The sequence below is a fragment of the Ceratotherium simum genome, chromosome 12 (genome assembly GCF_057802395.1).
Source record: "Ceratotherium simum simum isolate JZ-2026a chromosome 12, ASM5780239v1, whole genome shotgun sequence".
Taxonomy (NCBI): domain Eukaryota; kingdom Metazoa; phylum Chordata; class Mammalia; order Perissodactyla; family Rhinocerotidae; genus Ceratotherium; species Ceratotherium simum.
The window spans coordinates 13,583,475-13,589,488 of record NC_141911.1 but is presented as its reverse complement, the minus strand read 5'-3'; the positions used below and the strand labels follow the sequence as shown (position 1 = coordinate 13,589,488).

General features: G+C 39.9%; 1 pseudogene; it reads left to right on the top strand.

Moving 5' to 3' along the window:
• Positions 1–1,291: 1,291 nt before the first annotated feature.
• LOC101392372 (FACT complex subunit SSRP1 pseudogene) lies at positions 1,292–3,482 on the top strand (annotated as a pseudogene).
• Positions 3,483–6,014: the final 2,532 nt, after the last annotated feature.

Genomic DNA, 6,014 nt, shown 5'->3' with positions numbered 1-6,014 from the left:
TTTAAATATTTTTTGTTCCTTTCTCTCTTTTTTCTCCTTTTGGTATTTCCATTACACATATGCTACACCTTTTGTAGTTTTCCCACAGTCCTTGGATATTCTATTTTGTTTCTTTCAGTCTTTGTTCTTGTTGTTTTTTAGTTTTGGAGGTTTCTATGGAGATATCCTCAAGCTCAGAAATCCTTTTCTCAGCAATGTTCAGTCTAACAATAAGCCCATCAAAGGCATTTTTCATTTCTGTTACATTAGTTTCTTTTTTTTATCTCTAGCTTTTCTCTTTGGTTCTTTCTTAGGATTTCTGTCTCTCTGCTTATGTTGCCCATCTATTCTTACATGCTGTCTACTTTATCCGTTAGAGCCCTTAACATATTAATTACAGTTCTTTTAAATTCCTGGTCTGATTATTCGAACACCCCTGCCATGTCTGGTTCTGATGCTTGCTTGCTCTATCTTTTCAAATTGTGGGAGATTTTGCCTTTTGGTATGCCTTGTAATTTTTTCTTGATAGCCAGATATTATGTACTGGGTAATATAAACTGCTGTAAATAGGCCTTAAGTAATGTGGTGGTGGGGTGTAGGGGGAGAGGAGGTGTTCTATAGTTCTAGGAGTAGGTCTCAGTCATTTAGTAAGCCTATGCCTCTGGACTATGAATGTCACAAGTGTTTCTCAGTTTTTTTATCCCCTCTCTGGTGGGAAAGGATGGCTAGAGTGGGTTGGAGTTGAATATTTCCTTCTCCCATGTGGAAGGCTCGAGCTGACTGAAATTCAGTTTTCCCTTCCCCTAAGTCAGCTAGGCTCTGATAATACCTTGTTCCCATGGTGATTGCCACACATGACTATCTGCTTCAGTAAGCTGTGACTCCCTGTTTTTGCCTGTCTGTCCTGGTTTTGGTTGCCCTATGTCCTCATCTCTCCTTTGGATCCTAAAGGAGTCATTGATTTTCAGTCTGTTTAGCTTTTTATTTGTTATATTAAGATGGAATGGCTCCTTCCAAGCTCTTTATATGTGGATCCAGAAATAGGAAGTTCCTAGTTTTTTTATGTGGGTGATTGGATAAACATTGGTGTCATTTATAGAAACAATATTTATTATTAGTGAAGTATTATTGAATTTTATATAGGCACAGCTGTGACATAAACCTATACATGGTCCATACCAACCTGTACTATGAAAGGCATGCACTCATTAATTCTTTCATTTATTCCACAAAAATTTACTGAGTGCAAAATTGGTACTGTGTTAAGTGTTGAGAAAACAGTGGTGAACAAGTAAGACAAATTTTTGTTCTCATGGCAGAGACACTGGAGTTCAAGATGTCCATCAAGGGGTGAAAGTCTCTGTGAATGATGGTTGGCTGAGGTTCAGCCACCTGGGCATCATCTTCAAGAAGAGCAAGATGGGCAAAGTGGACAACATCCAGACTGGAGAGATAATGGAAGGCATTTGGAGCAGTGTAGCTCTGGGCCATAGACTTAAACTTCTTATGAAGAATATCTTGTCTACAACATGATGTCTTATAAGAATCTGAATTTGAGAAACTCTCTTATTTCTTCAAAACTCACTATTATTAAGCCAATGGAGAACATCATATCTGTGAAGTGCTGGAACTGGGGGACAGTGAAGTTCGATGGACTGCTGTTTTCCTTTGACACTGAAGACCAGCCGGCCTTTGAGATACCCCTCAGAAATATGTCCCAGTGCACTACAGGCAAGAATGAGGTGACACTGGAATTCCACCAGAATGTTGATGTCCACTTCTATGTACCTCCTGCCCTAGCGGATGTTGTGGACCAAGTTGAGGCCTTTGCCCAGTACATGCGGTCTAAGACGGTCATAATCCAGGCACTGGAGAAACATCTTCTGGGAGCTGCAATGTCTGATTTCTCATGGTTGTTAGCATATTTGGATCTACACCACCTTTCTGCACCTGCACGGCAAGACCTTTGACTATAAGATCCCCTACACCCCAGTACCTATTCTCTTTTTGCAGCCTCCCAAGGACCAGCACCAGATATTCTTTGTGATCATCCTGGATCCCCCCATCAAGCAGGACCAAACCTTGTACCACTTCCTGATCCTCCTTTTCTCCAAGGACAACGACATTTCCTTGCTTCCCAATAAAAACAAGGAAGAGATGGAGAAGCACTTTGACAGGCAGCTCATCAAGAACATGTTGGGATCCCTCCAAGAGATGGTAAGCCAAGTCATGAAAGCACTGGTGAACCACAAGATCACAATCCCAGGCAACTTCCAAGGGCACTTAGGGACCCAGTGCATCACTTGCTCCTACAAGGCGAGCTCAGGACTGCTGTACCTGCTGGAGTGGGGCTTCATTTAGGTTCACAAGCCACCCATGCAGATCTTCTCTGACGAGATCTCCTTCATCAACTTTGCCTATGGCACCACCACCACTTGCTCCTTTGACTTTGAGACCAAGCAGGGCACTCAGTAACCTGCAGTAGCATGAGAGAGGAGTATGAGAAACTGTTTGACTTTGTCAATGCAAAAAAGCTCAACATCAAATCTGAGTATTGAAAGAGAGGATGAACCAAAACTACAACGAATAGGTCTCTATCTCTGATGAGATGAGCATGATGTCTACTTGGAGTTGATAAAAGATGCCTACTTAGAGAATGCCACTAAAAACAGCAATGACTCAAGAGAGGAAACTGAGGTCCTTCAACTCAGGTGAAGAGAAGGAAGAAATTGCAGAGAAGTTTAACAGTAACGTCTCTGTGGGCTATTCTATAATGAGGGTGAGAGTGATTGGTATGAGAAGAAAAGGAAATAGCTCAAAAAGGCTGAGATGGCCAAGGATCACAAGGGTCTCAAGAAGCCTGTAGAGGTGGAGAAGGGCAAAGACCTCAATGCCCCCAAGAGGCACATGTCTGCATATGTGCTGTGGCTCAATACTAACTGAGAGAAGATCAAGTCAGCCCATCTTGGCATCAGTATCACAGATATTTCCAAGAAGGCAGACAAGATCTGGAAGGGAATGTCCAAAGAGAAGAAACAGGAGTGGGATTGCAAGGCTGAGGATACCAGAAGGGAATATGAAAAAACCATGAAAGAATACAAAGTGGGCCAGAGTGAATCTTCTAAGAGGGAAAAGTCAAAGAAAAAAAATAAAGGTAAAGATGGAACAGAAATCAACACCCTCTTGGGGCTTATTATCCAAGTCATTCTCAAGGCAGCTAAGTGAGAGCTTCAAGAGGACAGTTTATGTCACATTTTAGGAAAGACCAAAAGCAAAAGAAGAGAAGGCAGAGCAAGGACTCTGAGGAAGAGGAACTAGTCAGGACTACCCCAACTCAGAGGACTGGGTGTCAGGATACAAGGAGTAGAGAGGAGGAAAATTTTCTCTCCTTGCACTTGCCCCGTCACATCCCCAGTCTCCCCATCCATGTTTTGGTACCAGTTTCTCCCCATGTGAAATGTACTCCTTGGATTCTGTGCCATTCAACCAAGCTCTCCTTGTGATATGCATTTCACTGGGGCAGCAGGAAAGGTGTCCTCCTCTGCTGCTTCACATGGATGACTCTTTATAACTTAGGGGGAGATTAAATGAGAGACAGGACAATGTAGGATCCAAATCCTACTTTCCCAATCTTCATACGGCTGCTTCTTGTCCTGTTCAAGTTGTTGCAGCAGGGGTCATGTGAGGTCAGGGCTACAGCTTCTAACTGGGGCCTATTTCTACTTTTATTTTGTATTTCTGGTCTGTGAAAATCAACATTTAATAAAGGGAACTGACTTTTAGGCCAGAGGAGTAGGAAGGAGTGATCAATTTTGCCAAATGCTCCTGATTGGTGGAGAAAGATGATGGCAAAATAGAGGTTAGTGATGACCTTGACAAAAGCAGATTCACGAGCTTTGAGGTAACACATGTATGGATTTAAAATCAGGCTCCACCATGTAATAGCTTATGACTTTGGGCAAGAAATTTCAATCTTCTGAACCTCAAATTTCTGATGGCAATTCGGTTCTAGTGCCTATAGCCAGACTTGTCAGATGATTAACAAACCAGCAAATGGGAAAGATCTTGGCATAACTCAGTAAATAGTCTTTCTGTTCCTCTTTTCCCAAGACACCTAAAAATTGAAACTACTTTTAATTAACCAGTTTTATTAAAGCCAAATAAGGTCCAGGCATTGAAATTTAGAAAATAGATGCCAGAAATCTTGAAGCTACTCTTCCACTCGCAAACTTATTCAAGACAGCAAAGTTTAAACCTTATAATGGGAATAGTCATAAATTACTAAATAGTCACATAATAGCTAATAATTCTAATAAAGATTTGAAATTTCTATCACAAAGGAAATAACTAAAACATGTTTCTTATATTAAGACCTAAATTTTTTTTCTGAAATGAAAGAAGAGATCATGACAACGGGAGTATTAATAAAGTTAAAAGCATATTAACTTAAATTAAAATGGTAATGATGTCCCAGTAGGAACAAATATATTCTTTTTAGACTGCAGGAACAATTTCATGCAGAATCCCTGGGAAAAGAAATGCCATGCTTGTAACGGAATCTATTATTTTGCAACTAAATATTTTGGCTGGGTTAAGACAATTGCTGCACAAATATTCTGAAAGTTATGTGAATTTCTATCAAGTATTGAAACAGCCAAAACATTTTGTTACCTGGGAGTTTTTGTAGTACTCTCTAAATTGTGTCTTTAGATGAATGAAATTCCTTAATTTTAAAGTAGTCTGATTCGTCAATCTTTTCCTAAATGGTTAGTGCATTTTGTATCCTATTAAAACCTTTTTCTTACTTAGGCATTCATTCATTTAGTCAATAACACTACTTCAGTGTCCCTCTGGGTCAAAAATAGGATACAAAAATGAATCACGGATACAAGATAAGTCACAGTTCCTAAAGAACTCCTCACACAATTAGGGGAGGGTGCAGAGGTGTGGAAAAGACACTTAGCACAGACAAGTAAATAAACATTGAAAATCCAGTGTGATAAGTGCTATGACACAGACGTATATGAAATGCTAGGAGAGCAAAAAAGGGTGGTTAATTCACATTGTCGGGGACAGGGCTTATTTCAGAATTTAAAAAATATATTTCCAAGACACCGAAAGGCTGTGAAAGTAGTGTGTTCAGACTTATTGCTACATGAACCTAACTTTATGTCTGGTTTTATTAGCTATGAAAATTCAGGTAACTTTTAACCAGTCTGAGCTTTATCCTACCCAACAATGAAATAAGCATAATAATGCCTGCCTGGTGGGATAATTAAAAGTTTAATGAGATAATTTGTCAAAGGATTGACATACATCAGTCACTCAGTAAATGCTAATTCCCTTCATCTCTATTTTATCTTAAATTATTAAAACCATCTCAGTTTAGATGAATTACCAATTGATACCAGAAAGCTAAATATATGCCCGCATGCTCTCTAAGGCTTAAAATTATAGTAGTTGAGAAAATGTCAGTGTATCAGAGAATTCTAGTGCTCCCCCATCCTCTACCACTTCAATTTCTATCTGCTTCCTCCTCAGTAATTAAAAAATAATAACAATAAAAAGCTGGGCATATAGCCACTGAGAATGAGGACTAAATCTCTCATTCTCTCTAAGGTCAGTAGATGTGGTCAGACGCTAGAGTTCTGGTCAATGGCGTGTGAAAGGAAGTGTTGTAGGTAACTCTCAGGACCTTCCTTGATATCTGTCATTCTTGCCAATTCCTCCACTTATGCGCTTGATCCACCCCTCTTGCCTTCTCCAGGACTTCATCCCAATAATTCTCCCCCCGTCTCTCCTAAGTCATTGATACCTTTCCTTTCTACTAGATCAATTCATCAGCATACAAACAGGATGGTATTTCATCTATCTTGTAAGAGAATCTTCTCTTGGGCCCACTTACCTTGCCAGCTACCATCTAATTTTTTTTCTCCCCATTACAGAAAAATTCTCAGAAAACAAGACAAAACTCACTGTTTTCAATGCTTCTGCATTCTATCAAAACTACTCTTCTCAACCACACCACTGATTTC